This window comes from Pagrus pagrus (assembly GCF_965226575.1).
Source record: "Pagrus pagrus genome assembly, chromosome: 17".
Taxonomy (NCBI): domain Eukaryota; kingdom Metazoa; phylum Chordata; class Actinopteri; order Spariformes; family Sparidae; genus Pagrus; species Pagrus pagrus.
In genome coordinates this window covers 19387692-19407573 of record NC_140201.1, presented here as the reverse complement: position 1 = coordinate 19407573, position 19882 = coordinate 19387692, and positions in this window count along the sequence as shown.

Below are 19882 nucleotides of genomic sequence, written 5' to 3'. Positions count from 1 at the left end.
GCTATTTTATCTCACCTTGGTTGGAGCATTCAAAGATGACGACATTGCATTTTTCTCCTGCACTCATTTGAATGTAATAACTGAGGAGAGCATGGTATAATCTAATTTTATTAAATGTGATTTAATATCTAAATTAGTTCCCAGACTATTGATGGTCGCACGATTGATTTATGAGTCGGTACGTCATGTAATTCCATATGTAAATGTAAGGTCATCATATCGGATGGAGATGTTGGGAACATTTTTAAAAGCCACTGTTGCCAAATCCATGTGATGCAGTGGATTCCTATATAAGCCCTTATCTAACAACAGCATTTACATTTCAGTGTCAAGGTCAGAGTGATCAATTGATCCGTGTACACTGCCGTGGCAACACTTAACATTTCTCATCGATGTGGAGGAAGAGATAAAGAGAGAAGCAGAGAGAGGGAGGAAGAGGGAGCACTGACGGAAACAGAAAAGACAAGACTGGACGCAGAAGACGCGCGGGTTGCTAGAATAAAGATATGCACATGTGGAACTTTATTGCCATTGGCCCATTGTCTAAACTCACCATACCCTTGGCTGTCCCCAAAATTAAAGATCATTTTTAATCACTTTGATAATGGAAGCTTCTTTTTTTGTTAAGAGGAAGCTCTGATAGATATAAGAGTTTATGGGAGTTGACAAGGGACATTGCACTGAGGGCATTAGAACTGGCAGCTTGTCAAACAGCCCACTGGGAAAAAAAAGGGGGAAAAAAAGAAAAGAGCAGCGAGTTAAGAGAGGAATACAAAGACAAGAGGAGAGAGAGAGAGAGGAGGGAGAGACACCGAGGGCAGCCTGCAGGTCACAGACAGGACGACTTTCCGCTTTACCTTCCTCCTCTTCATCCTCCACCTCCTCATCTTCCCGCTGTCCATTAATTACAGGACAGGACGCAGGAGGGGTGCGGACCGGTCTCATTAAGCGACAACAAATAGCCGGGACGCGAGAAACTTAATTACCTGGGGACCGGAGATTGTTGTGCCGTAGTTCTGAGGAGATTCTCCACCACTAAACAAGATCTTTGCCCTCGCGGAGAGGAGCTCGGCGTGACTTTAAAGCCACGAGGAAATTTATGATTCCGCTTTGTGCCGTTTCTGTCCATGCGGTAGATGCGGCCTCATTTGCAGGGACTTTAAAACACTTTACTGAATACTTGTTTTTCCAAGCTGTTGTTCTTGTTAACAAAGAAAATGTATTCCCCCAATTTGTTCCACATGCTGACGCCACACTTCCCTCTGTGTTGCGTGTAACATTATAGGATTTTTAATAACTGACATCCCTAAGTGTGTGTCGTATTCAATTAATGACACTCATTTCCCCCCTCGCCTCTCCACAAGACTTCTGGACTGATGACACTCCTTAATATCTCAGCAATTGTTCCACGGCCCTTTAATCCTGGCAGCCCTCCTCCATCCCCATCCTCTCTTTTATGTCATGTATTTATCACTGTAATCACAAGGTTTGCCTGTAAGCAGAATAGCTGATCACGCAGGGGTTCGCATAGACTGCGACTTAATCTGCATAGGCCCCACTGTAGAGCCATGCGGGGTGCCACACTGATGATTATCTTAATTAAAGTCTGTGTCATTGGGAAATGTGCACAAACAAGCAATAACAACATAACCTCCCATCCAATGCAACAGCCGCTTCCATAACAAGCCAGCACCTCCTCCCCAACTCCCCTCATATAATCCTCGGCAGCGGCAATCAGATACTCGAGTCAATAACGTGCCCTCATAAGGAGGAAGAAAGGAGCAAATAAGAGAATAAAATGGTGGATTCAATATTTCCAGATGGAATGTTGCCCACGCCTTTGGTTTTTTGTCAATAATTGTCAATATTTTCTAATCTCTCGCAGAGACTTGGAAGGCAAGTATCGGAAAGCGTTTTTGGTATGCAAATCAGGACGCTATTGTCATCCAAGATGGATGGGCTCAGGAGATGGGCTGAGGGATGTCAGAGAGAAATGGGGTGCAGTGAAATTTGTCTCACCCATGCCCCACACACATATACACACACACACACACACACACACACACACACACCTCTATCTGTATTCTTTCACTTATCGCTTCCCCTTGCTTCTAGGAGCGACACCTCTTGTTTCAAAATTCCCCCCAATAAAATGTACCTTACTTGTCTGCACTTTACCAACTCTTTTGTGTTGTGTGTTCCCTCTTTCTCATTTTTCGCCCCTCCGCCAGGCTGTACAAAAGGATTTTTAATTTGTGGGCTGTGCTTCTATTTAATTATCTGGGAGGGAGGGAGGGAGGTATATTCTTCTGTTGCCGCCGAAAGCTTCCTTTTTCGCAAAGTTTCCATTTCTTCATTACAGGCCTGCTGTAATTTACAACATCACGCTAATTCACACGGTAATTCAATGAACCCCAAATTAACCTGGCCGGCCAGTATTTTTCCCCATTAGCTCATTTCGCTCCCCACTCCATTGTCTGGATAATTAAGAAACATCAATGTGCATGAGCTGGATCAAACGTCGTCAGCGCAGGAGCCGGTGTCATTCGGCGTCTGGGTTCACCGGAGCACAGCAGTCGCATATTAAGGACAGGGATGACGGCTGAATTACAGCCGATTAAGATCCGGTAATCACATCTCCTCCTGTAATATTGTCACACTATGGTGCAGGCCTCATCTCGCAGGGCAGGAGGATAGCTTGTGGGGGGCAGGGAGGTGGAAGTGTAGAGGGCTATAACTCAGCACCGAGAACTGCTACCTCTTAATTTACCTACCTCATATTATGGTAGGATGTCCCTCTTCCTCCTTTTCCTGCCACATCAGCCTGAGCTAAGGTGTAATTGTGTTTTTCGGCAGATCGTTAAGTAGCACAGTCACAGGCCAGTGTATGTAATATGCACATCGCATCATTTAGTAATTTGTCATGCAATCAGTGGTGGTCGTTGAGAGCATAAAACAACCAAACCAAGACCATTAGAGCACTTTTACATGAGCGGCTCTGGCTGCCATGTGCCACACAGACACACTCGTGTCAGTGCTTTGATCCAACCACTGACCATAATTGATCTTCTTTGAGAAGTTGTCAAGTGGCTCTTATTTGACAAGCCAATTGTTCCACTCCCTGCCTCCGTGTGATAGTGGGCATTACTCATATCACTGCTGCCAGCTTGACTTGGACATTAGACTGGTGAGGAGAGGCCAGTTTTGGTAGTAGCAGGCGCGCGCTCGCACGCTCATCCACTAACACAATAACACACACGCCGAGTGAATAATACACTTGTTTTATCGCCTCCTGTCAGTAATCCGTGGCAGCGGTTCCCTCCACAGTGCGCTTTATTTGAAACCAAGGCCTTCTGTCTCTCTTTGAGAGGGAAGCGGTTGACAATGTCGACTCATTTGAACACTCGATGTGTAAGAGAAACGTTACGGAACGTACTTCAGTGGTGTGAACTTTAAGCCATTATACGATATTTTCTCCCCATTCATCAGGATTGTAATCATTTGGTTAGAGTTACGCTAAATACAAATGGTTTAAAAGAGAAAAAGGCTTTTATATTGGTAAATCTATAAAAAGGGTAATTTTTTTATTTGATATTTCTCAAGATACAAATCTTATCTTAAAGTCACATGTGGAGCCTTTGTGATATCTGTCTCATGCTGGAGTCATGACGAATACTTATCTCGCTGATAAACATCATGTTTTTTTATGGATGTCTGACTCTTAAGGGGATCATTTCAGTTGGACTTTTTTTCAGTATGAAGTAATCTTGTCATGAGCTCTTATTATTAGAAAAAGGCGGGCTAACCACTGCTCTTCTTGTCTTTTTTTTCTCCCGCTGCACATTACGAAGGTATCACATCCTTCTGGTACATTTGTATTTGGGAGATATCATTCCTTATAGGTTGTAATGGGTTTTCAATTTGACACGGCCCATTTCAATTACGGGAGAATTATCTTAAGTAACCCCCCAAAGACAAAATCTAAATGGAGGTCTTAAATTGTGCAAATGGGAGAGCGAGTTAAATGGTTCTTGACTTCTCGCTGCCCATTATCCACACCCAGGCTGGCACGCCACAAATATCCATCCTTGACCCCGGATCACACCCTCATCACTCTCCGCTCTCATCCCTCCTCACTCTATTCAACACCCGGTCACTAAGGAGAACATTGTTTGCTTTGAGGGGAGCCTCTTTAACCAATCTGTTCAAAATTAATCCAAACCATGTTGAAATGATTCTTTCTGATTGTTGAAATTATTGACTGGATATGCCTCAGATTATCCCTAACCCCTTTGCTTCGTGCTGATTTCCTCTTGCCTGTCACGTTTATTGATGAGAACACCTCTTTCAAAAGAGTGTCTGATAGTTTAAGCGATCAATCGGGGGTCAGGGGTCGACAGGACATTACCAGGGCTGTATTAGATTAGCAAAGCGAAGGGACCCCAAAGGATGTAGTAACATGAAGTACGCCGAGCTCTGCTGGCGTATTAACAAGGTAAAGGTGTGGACAGTCTGGGTCAGCAGAGCAATTAGATTACTAACATTGAATTTTGTCAACATTATGTCTGTGTTGAGTCTCACTGGGATGTCTGGCTCCAGGGCAGCTGTTGCTAAGCTGAATTTACCAGCTCACTGTGGAGAGTGCTCTTCTTCACACCGTCAGGTCTGTAAAGGATCTAAGAATGTGGAAACTACTTTTAGATGTCTATTTATTTGAACATTCACGGATGAAGTCAATTAAAAAAAAAGGGCTGAGGTCCTTTAACCACCATGCATATACATACCTCTCACTAGATGGCACTGTTCCCACTTTCCCCAAGCAGCAGACTGTCTGGTAAGTGCAGAGCATCCCTGTAGTCTGAAAAAGGCTTCCTTATCTTGTACTGCATTTCCCATCCAAGCAAATCTTATTTGAAAACCAAGAAAGGGTTAGATCAAATGCGCACAAGTAGGTGTGCTTGCAAATGTTTGATTCGGTTTTATCAGATCGAGGTGAAGGGCCTGCAGAATCACGGGGCTTTAAGATAATAGTGCTTCAGTTTCCATTAAAGTAAAGCCAAAAAATGACACTTAAAGGGGACAAATCTCTGACTTTTTTGAAAGTGGGGGAAGCCATTATAATACCTTTTTGCACAACAGGGGCAATAACTCTACTATTTTCACATCTACCCCCAGAAATAACACCGCGTTGGTATCCTGTAGTGTTCACATGCAAGACAAACATCTGCTGTGTGCAAACACAACAGCGGTTTAGACAGGCAGAAGGTAAAAAGGTGAGAGAGAGGTAAGCGTAGGAACCACAGGGCTTAAAGAGAGAGGGAGTGGTGGTGTGGATCAGTGCTTGTGTCACAAACAACCTTTTGCTTGGCCTGCCATCACGGGGACTCACTATCTGCATGGCTGGAAGGCACGCAGACAGCGAGAGCAAACAACGCAACATCTCGGCGCTCGCTGCGCCTTCCTCGTGTTTGAGCAAAGCGACGCACCTGCGCCACACTTGTGGGGCACGAGAGAGAGATAAAGTGCGAGAGAGGGGGATATTCATATCCTATTTCAAACACTGCCAGGTGACTCTGTTTTTCCACCATATGAGAGCATCCGCCAGCCGTCCTCTCGAGGGCTTTTCGGAGATGTATAAGCTGGTCATGTTCACTTGAATTCATGAGCACTACAGAAATCCAATTCCCCTCTCTAGATCCATACTACCGGTGCATTGCAGAGTGAGGGGGCTTAGAAACTTAAAATATTATTTCTTGAAAAGTTGGGGAAAGTGTCGGTGGATTAGGCTGATGTTGTGAGGTTTTTGCTCTCTACCCTACCGGTTCAGTCCGCAGCAACCTCTAGCACAAATCACGTTGCGTTGTGGCATACTGCAGATGCACATACATGCATCTCTCCTGTGCAACCTCATCAGAATATTTACAGGTTTTCACACGCTGCATACAAATCTGCCAGATTCATGCAGGCCAACACACACACACACACATACGTAAGCCAAACAAATTATAGTCAGGCTTTGACCCGGATACAATTTACCCCACATGCTGCATGCGCATATTCTCACATAATTGTATAATCCTGTCTGCGGACTAGATCGCACCCATCCACACACCTCTCTGCTCTCCTTGTGGGATTATCATGCTTGACGCCTCTCAGACTGAATGGCTGGTTTAACACTGACAGACTGGTGATCTCTGTCTGCTTCTGAGAAGCAATGGAACCCAACTCCACCCTGCGCTCTCACTCCAATCCCCCTTCCTTCATTGTGTGTATGCAAATCTTCTGCCTTAGCGTTAGTGTATCTCAGGGCGGGAGAGCGAGGCAGACAGAAATAGGCAGAGAGGGAGAGAGAGAGAAAATGAGTATTGCTTATGTAAAAGCAGCCAAATCCAGGTCAGACTGTAGATTCTTCATTAGGCACTGCTTCCCTTTTTTGCCACTCAAATGAAGATTCACGTATACTGAAGACCTGCACTGCAAATATGGAACTGTAGCCATACATCTCATTAATGTCCATCCTAATTGGTGGTGAAATGATTAGCTGATCAGTCAATCCACCAATTATTCAACGCTTTTGATAGATTAATTGGCTGATTGAAGCCATTCATCATGCAACAATGCCAAACAGTCGCAGCTTAAAGCTTCTGAAATGGGAAATTTCTGCTTGTCTCTGATCATTTTCAATTCAAAATACTGTTTGTTCCTCAAGGGGTAGTTTGAGACAGGCTTGATTGTAAATAACACATCAAAAACACGTAGGCAAATAATTTACATACATAACCTTAAAATACAAACATGGCAATGTTAGAAAGAGATGAAAACAAGACATAAAACATCTGGTCTGCTCCCACAGGTCGCCACATGAGCAGCGCCCCATCTGCATGTCGTCCCTGCAAAATGAATATCTGGGTGTGCAACTGATGGTCGGACAACACAGGCAGACAGACTGTAATATCAATTGATTAATCCTTGATTAAAAAAAAAGATTTATCAATAATGAAGACAAGCCTGAGTTGCAGCCCTCATCCTAACAGAGCACTGCGCGTGATTCTGCTGCAACTCTTTCAAATGCAGATTGAGTCTTTCTACCACAGTCTGGTGTCTTCCTGAGGCTAAAACACTGCCCTTTACTTTACCTCTCAGCCCTTATTTGGGACTCTCTCACTTCTCAACACCCTGTTATCACATGGAGATCTTTAATTATAAAGCAGTACTCTGCTTCACTAAGTGAACAAGAAAACCACAGGTTGACAACACAGGCACTCCATATCTGTTGCATTTGTTGGCCTTTTTTTGCAGGGCATATCAAAATGCTGTGGGGAGACATGCCCTCCCATGTTTTATCCCGATTGGAACGTAGTACTATACTGTTCACTTGTTATGTTGACTTCAACAAAAATACTTGGTTAGGTTTAAAACAGCATACACTCTTTATACATCTTTTTCTGTGATTGGTCATTCACACTGATGGTCCTGGAGCAATATTAATTATGATGTTGTAGGAGCAACGCCAACACAGCATCATCAGAATGCGCACCATTGCTCGGTTGCTTTGGTCAAACACTTCTGTCTCTCTATGTCACTATTTTCAAATGTATTCAAAAGTGGAAAAGAAGAATGTATTGCTGTGTACTATTGTGATCGTTTGGTAAAATGATATGAAAAAGATCATTTAAGAATGGTTAATGTTGTGGTGTCAGAATGTTAGTTAGCTAGCATACATTCCTTGCATTAGCTTGTGACTAGTCCACACATTCTAAGCATTTTCCACTCGGTAGTTTTGCATAAAGTGAGGATCCGTTAATATTCCCATCGGTTGATGGGGCATATATTATTGTAACATGGTACCAATAATAGCATTTCACTTCAGCCAGGACATGCATGGAAAGGCAAAAGTTCATAACGTGTTCTGAAATACTTTACAAGTTTTGATGCCTTGAATAAGTTTGTTCAGTGCAAAGGTGGTAGTAAGAAGCAGATGCTACGCAGGAATGAATATGTGAACAGCCAAGATAATAACCACTAATGATATAACACTTGAGTCTGATTGGCGATAAACCTTAAAAAATTCAGGCATCGTATGAATAACGCATGAACATTTTAATGTGAATGTGACTACTTAGTAACTCATTTCATTGCTGTAGCCCTAAATGAGCACAGTATCATCAAGCGTCGTCTCTTGACGTCCTCATGAGAATACCATCTTTCTCCCCTGAGAGCAGGCGTGACTTCAAGTCATCCTCTTGGTACCTCTCCAGCATGTATTTATGTTGGTGAGATGGGGTATAACTGTGTTTATGACGCTATAAAGTCTTTTTGGCCAAAGCCCTCGCTGCCCACAGCGTGTCTTTAGGTCCGTCGTAAAGCTAGAATGGGCTCTGCCCTTGGAAAGGTACAGTGAGCATTAGAGTGTGTGCGTGTGTGCACCCTCTTGTATATGTTAAGTTGATCGTTACAGGAGCTCGAGGTCCAGCAGCTATCTTTACGGTTACAAACATCATTTGCACTTGCAGAAGTGCTTGCATATCAAACCCAGTGCCTATATAGTGAGAATGTCTTATCATAGTGTATTAACAGAGACTTCTCAATATCCTCCTACAATATAACTTGATATTTTTAATTGCAAAGTGTAATGGATTCCAGTGCTGACACGTCAAAATAGCAGAAAAACTTCTTTGCAGTCAATCCATCTATCTGCTTAGTATGCTTCCGACATATTTTCACCAAATACCACTAAAGTCATTACTTTGAAATCATAACGTCGGCCCTTTTATAGCTGCATAGGTCCCCTGGACAATGAGTTCTCAGAACATATAGAGCTGACTTGAGATGCGCAGGGACTGCATTATATAATGTACTGTAGGGATTATTTGAGTGGTTTCTGTGTACATTTTGATATTTATTTTGCTGCTGTGAAAACCTGACACTGGAATCCATTATACATAGCTGTCATTTCTTGCAGCAACAACCACCTTTGCAGATCTGAAGTGGCTTGTTATTTGATAGTCAGAGAGATTTTTTTGTGGAATACAGAGCTCTAAAGAGGACCCCTCATGCTTTTACCTGTTAAAAGACGCCACTAATTTTTACAGAAGACGCCATTATCTACACCAGAGATCCTGAGATGGCAGTCATTTGATGACAGCTCATTTGAACAGAATTGAGTGTCTATGCCCGCCCTAGAGCCTACAACAGCCAACAAGTTATCATGTAGACAAGTGACCCACTCTCTCTTCTTTCTCCTCTCTCCTGAGCCACTTACACACCAGCCTCCGGATGATTGAAAACACAATGAATCTTAGTTTCAGGTGATTATACACTAATGAAAACATAATTATGAATCTTACATAATCCATTTCTGCCAATAGATCCCCCCAAATCCTACACACTGCACCTCTATGATAGCAGCTTACACAATTGTGCTGTCATGGGACTTTTATTTACTTTCAATTTTCATTTAAATAGTCTCACAAGCTTCTCTTTAAATGTCAAAATGAAACTTAAATCAAAGTGAATACAATATGCAAGTTTTTCTTTATGTCTGCTACCTGAATTGTTTCCCCCTCATCTTCTGTTACACAGTGGAACAACAGCGAAAAGGTCTTGCCGCTGTCAGAGAGTGTGTGTGTCTCTAAGATAGCATTTCAGGTTAATGACTGCTCATAGCTCACCAGCTCCACACAGGAGTCACAGTGTCAGGGAGCATTTCAACGTGCGAAAAGGAGCGAATGCTTGGACACACACATACACACTCACACTCACACACAGCACGGTAAGAGGGGGCAATGAAATGAAAGTGAACAAGGGGCGGCCCGGTAAAGTCGAGCAGACAAACAAGAAACCGTCAAAAGGATCAATTGGACTTTCAAGTATCTTCACAGACACAAGTTGGTGCGGCTGTATGAATAGATGGAAAACTAACAGCCAGCACCTGCAGTCTAAACCGTGTGTGTCTCTGATTGTGTGTGCATCACAGTGTTTCCATGTAATGTACGTCAGGCTTGCCGCAAGCAGTCAGTTTCAGGTTGGTCTCATTACCAAGGTAATTCCTCTGGAGCAACAGCTCTGTAATGGCAGGAGATGGTAATGATCCTTTAATAGCCCTCCTCATTGCCCACTGGCCAGATCCTAAAACCCGATTTGCCTACTGTGCTCCCACTGAGCCAGGAAGATGAATAGAAAACTAACTATCATTATATCTGCCATAGAAATCATATCAGAACACCCATAATCTACTTCTCAGCTCCCTCCTTTTTGTCTCAATTTCAGTCTATACATCTCTTCTCCATGCAGCTTCACTCAACTCAGCTCACTTTTGATGCTCACTTTTCATTCTTTTTCTTGTCTTTTGTCTCTTTGTATCAAGGCTCAGTTTTCCATTTCTATACTTCAAAAGCAGTCAGTAGATTGAAGTCTTTTTTTAGTGGCATGTGGATGTAATGAGGGATGACCGAATGCGAGTTGAGAAAGCAGAGCAACTAAAACCACACTGACCTCGTGGTGCTATGCACCGGAAGGCTAGGCTAAGTAGCATAGTGCATGTTAGTAAATGGGCAAGCATGTCTTTGTGTGTTTCGGGCTAAGAAGGCCCAGTTCAATGCTTAGGATTGATAAGGATTCCGTTATCACCCCTCAAAGTTTCAAAGAAAACAATGGTAAATGTGGAAATTGATTGTGTGATTGTGCCAGCGCGGGCGTGTGCGTGTCCGACACCCCTGTTATCTGAAGTGAGAAAATCGAGAAAAGGCCAAAACTCCACACTAATCTCCTCCACATATGGTTGGGTTTCTCACATACCCTTGATAAGATTTATAGGGATTAGTTTGTCCCCCAAAATAGTCGGAGTGTGGAAAAATGGCTGTCTGGAGGGTCCTTTAATCTCTTAGCCATCGGCGCTGTTGACACGGCAGGCCGATACCGAGGAAGTGAGACCATTCCTCTGTTTGATTCGGAAACATCACTGTCCAGGAATTGGGCCTGCTTAGTTTAACAAGCTGTGAATGAATAGTATAAAGAACACATGCATGTGGCTGCAGTTGTGTTGTCCCTTAGGTGGCTCATCATTTGCTGGACAATCTTCCTCTGCCTCTCTCTCCGTCACTATGTTCGTCTAAATAATTCAGCCCGAATCCAGGCCAGTCTTTAATCAGATGTCAGTGCTTCCCCACATTGAAGGCTGCTCAACACATTATCATAATCATCCGTATCTTCAGACTTGCCAGCTGCTTAAGTCTTGGGACACTATTCCCTTTTTAACTTAACTGATGCTTTACATGTTGTATGATATGCCCGTGGCATCACTGGTGTTAATGCTTTTCAACTCTGTTAATCTGAGTAAAGCGACTGAGTCTGTCTCTAAACTACCCTTTTCACACCAGCCTGACAGTTGTTCAACTGACCTTGCAAAATTGTTACATAACAGTTTTTTCTCCTGCAGAAGCTTCAACAGTGTCCAAAGTGTGTGATTTTATTGCTGCAAACAGAGCAAAAACAAAAACGCTGTATGAGATTTACAAAATAATGTCTTATTCTATTGAATGGTATACAGCCAAGTAAATCCAAGACTTAGAATATTATTTCATCAAAATAATAAAGAAAAGTACAGTTGAACCAATATTGTTTTTTTCTGGTTAATACTGATATTGATTGGAAAGTTAAAAACCCTGATAATGATATGTTAGCTATAATCATTTAACAATAAACATGGATCCTTTAAATTGTGACTAAGATATGCACTTGAGTTTGTCAGTGTTCTCCTGTGGACAAACTATGGAACACTGTTTCTAAATCACCTCAAACATACTGTACAGCGCAATGTCTGACGTTCACACCATACACTGTGTAGCTGATCAACTTTAATCTGCCATGGACCACCTAAATAAACAGTTGCAGTCAGGTTCTAACAATCAATTTAATCCAGAAGACTTTGACTTAACATGAAATTTAGCCCATTTAAGATAAGAACTTATTATACACATACACACCAAGAATGGATTTTCATCCAAAAAATCTGCATGAAAATGTATAAAAACTGATTTTATGGGTTCTTATCAATGTATGCATACCATCGAGAACAATTGTGCGGGAGGAACAAATATTTGGACAGACCACGATGTCAGCGTAGTGAAAATGGAACACGGTGCGCATATGTGGAAAAACTGAGATGATTTTTGCATCTCACGGGCTGGAAACGGCTTTAACCTGGTCAAATGGATTTACGTTAGGGCTTTAAACTGTAGGTACTGGAGGCCTGTGCAAACTGATATAGTAGAAGTAGCCAAGTAATCTACCAATGGTGTTAAACTCGGGATGTTAAGATTCAAATTTCATTCTTGATCCGAAAAATCTGCAAAAAAAACCTGACCTCAGTGTACATTTCTGGCGCTTTTGATCAGATCATTGATGGTATGCTATGAATTATAGCAAATGCACATATTGGAGCAGACATTAGTGTTCAAGGAAAAACACAAAAAAGAAAAGGCCCACAATTCCACATCCCTCTGCTGATGAAGATCATGTGAAATAACCAAAGCTGCAGAACTAAATGCACCTTGAGGTGAGATTGTTTTGGTCTTCAACCAAGATCGTTCCTCAGTCCTTGTCTAAAGATATGCAATCTTTAACATAACGTCCCACATTTATTGATATAATTGTCCATTAAGATGGTCGATATATGCATTTTTTAAAGTTAATAATTTGACACTGACATTGATATACCAATGCAATATGCTGTAGCTTTGAAGCATTTAAGCGGAACCTCTGTACCAGCTTTGCATATCTCTAATCTATGGTAGCTACTGTACTGTTCTGTACTGTAGATGTCAGTCGGAAAGCTTGTATGGTACTGGCTGCAGATACAGCTAGCTCGCTAACGAGATAAAATGGTACCAAATTCACCATGGCTACGCTGCCTGAGGCAAGGAGAAGGCAGTGATGGAATTGAAATCTTATCAGTCGGCTCCATAGGGGATACAGTGCACATAGGGGTATGCAGACAGGTTGGGTGAAGTGATTTGTCAGGGGCAACATCTCCTGAAAACAGATTTGTTTGAGGGTGTCAATGTGCAATCTGTTGCACATGCCTTTTGTGTGTGTGCGTGTGTGTGCGCACGGGCTTGGAAAGCTCAGCGGTATGCAGTTTCACCACAGTTGCTTGGCAGCTTCTCTCCTCTTTTAATTAGAGAAAAAGCTTCTGCAACAAGGGTCACAACGGATGGAGTGAGAGAGAGAGAGCGAGAGAGAGAGAGCGTTTGCATTGTAAACTAACCAGGCTCGTTCAGCCAAAAGAGATGCAAGAATCCCTGAAGGTTAGTTTTCACCTAATTTGGAAGCGACTCAAAGCTTTCAGAACAAAGAAAATGAAAAAAAAATCAACATCTTACTTACAGTATAAACTGTGTTTACCTCTGGCCCCTTGATCCTTCTAACAAAGACTCTGGGCATGTTTACACCTTGCACAAGAAAGTTTTTTTTCTGACTGTATATAAAAGCAAAGAGCATTGGAGAACGAACATCAGGCTGTATGAAAAATTGATGGTGGAGCCATATGTGGACCTGTATAGGTAAAAGTTAAGGTAAAACATTAATGGGCAAAACTAGGTTACCATTAGTGATAGTGCCCTGTTTACTATAGCATGAACACGGCTGCTTGTATGGTATTTATGAGCGTGTTGTTTGGCCAAACATTAAGTGAACTCAGAAACCTGCAATTTGCCGCCCACACGCTGCTCAGTTTTAACCTGGAACATTGCTTTAGTTCCTCACTATTTGATGAACCCATTCATGCGCCGTAGCCCCCACTCCTTTGTTTTCCTTGGTGGCTTATCTACAGCATCAGCGTGACGCCTCCTATTTGCTCTCTGATGTCCTAAATTAAACACAATGGAGTTGCTCAGATAGCGTTAGCATCATTAGCAGCTGAATAATTGCTGTGCACAATGGGCTGCACTGGTCTTTAGTGGCGCTGTAACCGCTAGTTTGCTGTTCTTTTTTTGTTCAACCCCGCTCCTCTGTGAGTCATCTCCCACCTCCTGTTTGCAACTTTTTGTTTTTCCTCAGTTCATGCTATTTTTCATACATCTCTCATCTCCTGCGTGCCGCTTCAAATCCCAAATAGTCTCCAGTTTCTCTAGGCTCCAGCTATTTCTCTCTGTATGTCATCCAGTCTGAGGAATTAAGTCTCTCTCCCTCTGTTACTCTCCCTCTCTCTTCCTTTGCCTTTTCTTTTTTTCCTGCTCCCTGCCGTCCACTTTCATCGTCCGCCCGGTGCTCTGTAGCTCTTTTTCCGTGTTTCAGGTGTAAAAATTGGATGACATGTGGTAAGTTGTGGATTAAAGTGAATGTCAATCACCTTCTTTTTTATCCTCTCTCCTCCAGGCGATGCTCCCTGGTGGCTTTATGTACCTGCAGGGATTTTCCATTTCTCTCTATCTTTCTCTTTGTCTTCCTGCCTTTCTTCCATAACCTTGTTCACATACACCACACCACATGCTAATTGCATTCCTTAAATAACTGTTGCTCACAAACCAAGTCAATTTCTGACCCATCCTCCTTTTTACCCCCACTTCATCCCACTTGACTCTTCCTGGGCTCCACGTCTCATTTGTCTTTCCCTTTTTTCTGTCAATACCCATCCGTCTGTGGCCCTCTACAATTCCCTCCTTCACTTCCTGTCTTGTTATACCTGAGACCTGTGAAAACTAGAAGATGAAAATCTCCCATCCCTTTTACGTGATAAAATCACACAGAGCTGTGGCTGCAGCCAAATCCACTAAGCTCGTGAAGGGGAAAAAGAGCTTTGAGGAAGAAGAAGATTGGCAGAATGAGGAGAGGGAGGAGTGGTAAATTAAAGACGAGCCCTTCTTTATCTGTTTGCACCCTAGGAAGCAGACTACTACAGAAATGGCTGATCACATAAACTGGCCTCAAAATGGCTAACAATTTCATTAGCCCCTAAGAGAAGGCAGTTAGATCCAATGGCTGGAAGGTGTGATCTTATTAAAGTAGGTTTGGTCCTTTATTTTGTAAGACGGTGGGCAGACTTAGGCAGATTTTTGGTAATAATGTGACCAGATGTGTTGCTGGGGCACCTCAGTTTAGATGAGGTCGACTTAAGTGTTTGTGGGTGTGTTAGGGGCCAACAGGAATCAAATCAGATCACTTTCTTTTAAAATTAGAGCAGTCACCACCACAATATGCTGACGTTACCATTTGGAAGAGGAGACACCAGACAGGCTGCCAGTAACTGGAAACTGATCTGATGTTACCAAGATGGAATTCTGGGCAGTGCTTAAAAATATAAATGCTTAGCCTATTTTTAAAATAGTCTGACTCACCGGACGTAGACTGTTGGTGTATAGCCTGTCAATGGACACCTAATTCAGGGGGGCATAAGATACTTCCCTCTTCCTTCCACAATGTGCTTGTTAAGGTTGGGTAGGTTTCTACAGTTTCACTCATTCTTATTTTATTAATTATTTAGATGCAAAACTTTAGAATAAGAAAAGTTAAGTTGGAAGTTGAGAAATTAAAACACAATGTGTCACAGTTGACATGATGGACTGTAGTGCTGCTGTCATTCATCGGCTCTCATTACATTTCCTCTTGGGAATCCTCTTCGGAGCTGAGTCATGTGCGACAGCCGGTTTTGAAATCCAGTATGTCCGTTCCAGTGTTAAGCCTCAGTCAAAAAACTTTAGAAGATGTTTTAATTGGCCCAACTCCACTGCTTGTTGCTGTTTTCAAAATCCCTATGTAAAAAAACAACCTCCAAGCTAAGCAACCGCTGAAACGCTGAAATTGGCAAGTTATTTTAACTCCGATCTGGGTGATAAATAAGTTTCCCCTGACAATATTTTGCAGGGGCATCGTGGCTGCATCCTAGGTTTAGCAGTGCCCAGGACAGTTGTGCTTGGTTTAAAGAAATACAAAGATGACAGAAGATTTATTTATTTATTTTTCTCCAGGACTGAGCGCTGTGGAAGTAGGGCTGGCAATGCAAGACTAATTTTAGACTGCATGTCTGATTGTTGTGAAAATAAGGCTGGCAAGGTGAGCTTGTAATAGTTTTGATGCTTTCCCCCATTCAAACATTTTTACGACACACTACTTTGGGAAAAGCTGTTCAATTCCTGATGTTTCTGCACCCAGAATTCTGTTCAGCTACCACACTCCTGATGATTTGCGCTATATACTGTAAACTTGGAGAGCTGAAGTCTACGTGCTCGGTGCAGGGAAAACCACTTGGGTGTTTGTACTTGTTTGTCAGAGCTTTGTGCTGGATCTGCAAGAATTACTGAGGATTCCACATTGGATTAGGCATCCATAATGGATGTGCTGAAAGTTTTCAAAATGCTGCCCTATCAATTAGAGGCTGCAGAGAGAACACGGAGATAGCCCATGCGTCAGATGGCCATGAGGATTTAAAAAACGGGTAGATCCTCATACGTCTGGAAACAGTTACTGTATTTTCTTTTAAAAAAGGTCTGCAACAATGGCAAATGGGAATTCACTTACATTATGCAAAAAGGGCTCTGCTCGGGGAGAAGAATCAAGGATTCTGCTGAGAGAACAAATCCCCCTTAACAAACAACATACATGAACATGACATCTGAGTCAAGCGTAGCACGTGTAGAGGAGGTCGGGGGTGTGGAGGGAGCTGTGGCAACAAACAAAATGGGAATGGGTGTGTGTGAGAAGTGTCAGGTTATAATCGCCATGCTCTGCTTCGGCATTAATATGATTCGAGGCGACTCGTCAGCAGGTAGCCATCTGCTGATGAATGAGCCAGTGATTGTGAAGCGTGAATGATGCCAATCAACTGAGGCAAGCACACCCGTCAGGGCTCCGCCTGAACTAACACAATGCTCTATCTGTAGTATCTAAATATACTGATGAGATGCTTGGCGGGTTAGGGTTAACCATAACTTTTTTCATGATGTAAATAACTGGATCCAAGCAAAGAGAGTCATTTTTATTGTATGTATGCTGTTCCATTTTCGTCCCCCGTTCTACCTGTTTGCGGAAATCAGTACACTTCAAGATCAGATTTGGTCATTTACATTCCCCAATAGGTTCCCCCTGGTGCGCAGAAGACCCTTTCCATGACCAACATTTGAGGGTTGTGCTACCAAACTGATAAAGAGTTCTCCCATTTTGACCTAAAATCAGTTTTTATAAACTTGTCTACAAATTCTTCCGATGAAAATCAGTGCTTGGTGAGACAAGGCTTTTACTGTGTTTTACTCAGTTGAAAGGGTGACAGCCTTGCACTGCTTTCTCTCTATAGTCTAAGTTACTCTCACCCAGATGCGTTTTCAAGGACCAAAAATTGGCACAATTGATTTTATTTGTAGTCGGTGGTGCGGACTTAATTCAGCTGGTACGTTTTAAAAGTACCAAGTTTGGTACCCAACCCCAGAGGGCATAACTGAACCAATCAGTCCATATACCAGTGTGTTTATCCTTTTCCACAACAGGTTTATATTAGTGTATCTGCAATCCCACTGCAGTTAACAGCTCCTATACACAGTAGAAATAGTTGAGAGGTGTCTACACATCATATCCTGTAGGTGCATTGACAGTGCACATATCTGGGGCTAAAGATTATTGTGGTTTATTGTAATATATTGCTACTGTGTGTTACTTGCCTTGTATGTAGAGTGTCAATATGCTAGTACAATGAACTTTGCCAGTGAGATATACTTGACTGGCAGTGTGCCAGCTCCACAAGTGCCCACTTATCGTGGAGGTCCTTTCCTCCTCGCAGAAGGGTTCAGGTCAAACAGCCATTACCAATACCTGAGGGCAATTCACTTCACGTTTTGCCTATGTAGCACTTTGATCTAAACCAAATCACATTAGGCAACCATTAGGGCAGTAAATATGGACCGGTGTGGATATCAGTGAAGGGAGGCAGGGATAATCTGCACATCAACCCTTCCAGCAGACACATCAGTCTCACTTTTTAAAAATGTTTTTCACAGTTGCTTTATTTTATTTTTTTTCTCCACTCTGATCCAAAATAAATTTGATAGGTGACATCAATACAGCTGACACTGGGCAGGAAATGAGCAGCTGAACCTTGTGAAACTTATCAAGTCAGTTTGAAGGATGGAGTGAAGAAAAGAGGATGCCGGCTTCGGTATTTGGACACATCCTTGGTTTATTGCCCTGCTACAGTCTTTTCCATCCAAGGAATCTGTCTGCGCAACTTTGTTTACCCAACACTTTTATTTTTTTTCCCAGTGTTGGCCCTGATAAGAAGTGTGATGTAGAAGTACCGAACTTTGAGAAACTTATATTCTATGATAGTTAAAAGGAAGGAAATTGCTTCAATGTTATTGTCTGGGGATACAACAGTGACTCAGCAACAAATACATTTAAAAAAGAACAAATTTGCATCATTGCTGGCACTGCATTTTAATTCTTAGAAGAAGAAGACTTAGAAGACCAAATCTGCAATATCCTCTGACACCATTTGGATGTGTCTACCACTGGCTGGCTTAAAATCTTGTATTTGTGCAGCAGATCTTGGTTTAGAGAGGCTAACGAGACAGCAACCAAAAAGGTAGCAAACATTCAGCGCATCACACAGTTCATTTAATTAACTGGGGTAGTGGGTTATGCTGATTTTGACTTCAGGGGTAAAATGTTCCTTTATATGTTTTATGGCCATATTTAATGGGTAGTTAAGATAAGGTATAAAAAGGTCAGACTTTTTCAAAGGGAGTTGAAGTGAACTTTTAAAAATGATGAAAAAAGAAAGGGGGGAGAAGATGGTGGGGGGTGCAGGGGGTGGGAGACGGAGAAGTAGAGTAATGTATCATGCTGGCAGAGGTCAGGCAAGAGCAGGCTATGTAATTAGCTATAGAGGAGCTTGGTAATCATGCAACTAATACAGTGTTTCAGCAGATAATTAGTCACACTACTGTACCAGGATGTCTCATACACATACTGTATATATATAATTATTTGGTGCTGGGAGATAAAGTTTATGCATATGCTCTAAAATCAAAGCAGCCCTATGTGCATGTGCAAACTGGTGCATGTGGGAGTTCACATTATCTTTACATACACACATTTACAACAACAAAGCAAACACAAATAACTTCCCACCCCCACCCTCCCTTTTTGTTTTCCTTTGGTTCCACGCCTTCTTCCTTTCCGTCTGCGGTGCGTCTCCCTCCATCCAGCCGCCTCCTCGATGCGTTCGCAACACCCCCAGAGAGGGGGCTAATGAGGGCTAACGATGGGAACGCATGCTGCTGTTTCCCTTTCATTAACGGGTCCACACTTGCGCACCAAACACAGCTTTTCATCATCAGCAGTCTGCTATCAAGCGCCGGCTCCTCTTCTCCCTCCATCTATCACCTCCCCGCTCTGTCTCTCACCCTTCACCTCTTTCATCGCTCAAATGGAGTGGCTTTTTATCCGCTTTCCTCAATCTATACTTATCTTCCTGGTCTCTCTTTGGGCTTTCTTTTACGACCACCCCCCCCCTCTATGAATACTAACAGGTTTTAATGTGGTCCTTATTACTGCTCCATGTCATTTCAGTGGGCAGACAGAAAGTTTGTGAACCAACACATCTTCAATCGGACCGATGCCTGGAGACAACAGCTGCTAAAAATAGCCTGATTTAACATTTTACACACTATTTTTCTATCTATTACATACCTGTTCTTATTAAGGCATACAGTATGTTTACAGGGACATGTCACTCCAACAGGTCTAGTTTTCTTTCACTGCTTGTGCTTTTCATGGCATGGAGGCTGCAAGTCATCTCACCTGGAGATACTTACTTACTATGGTAAAGCGTTCTCTGAATGTCTTTGGAGCAGGTTTAGTTAATGATTACATTATTTAAACCTTGATACTGCTC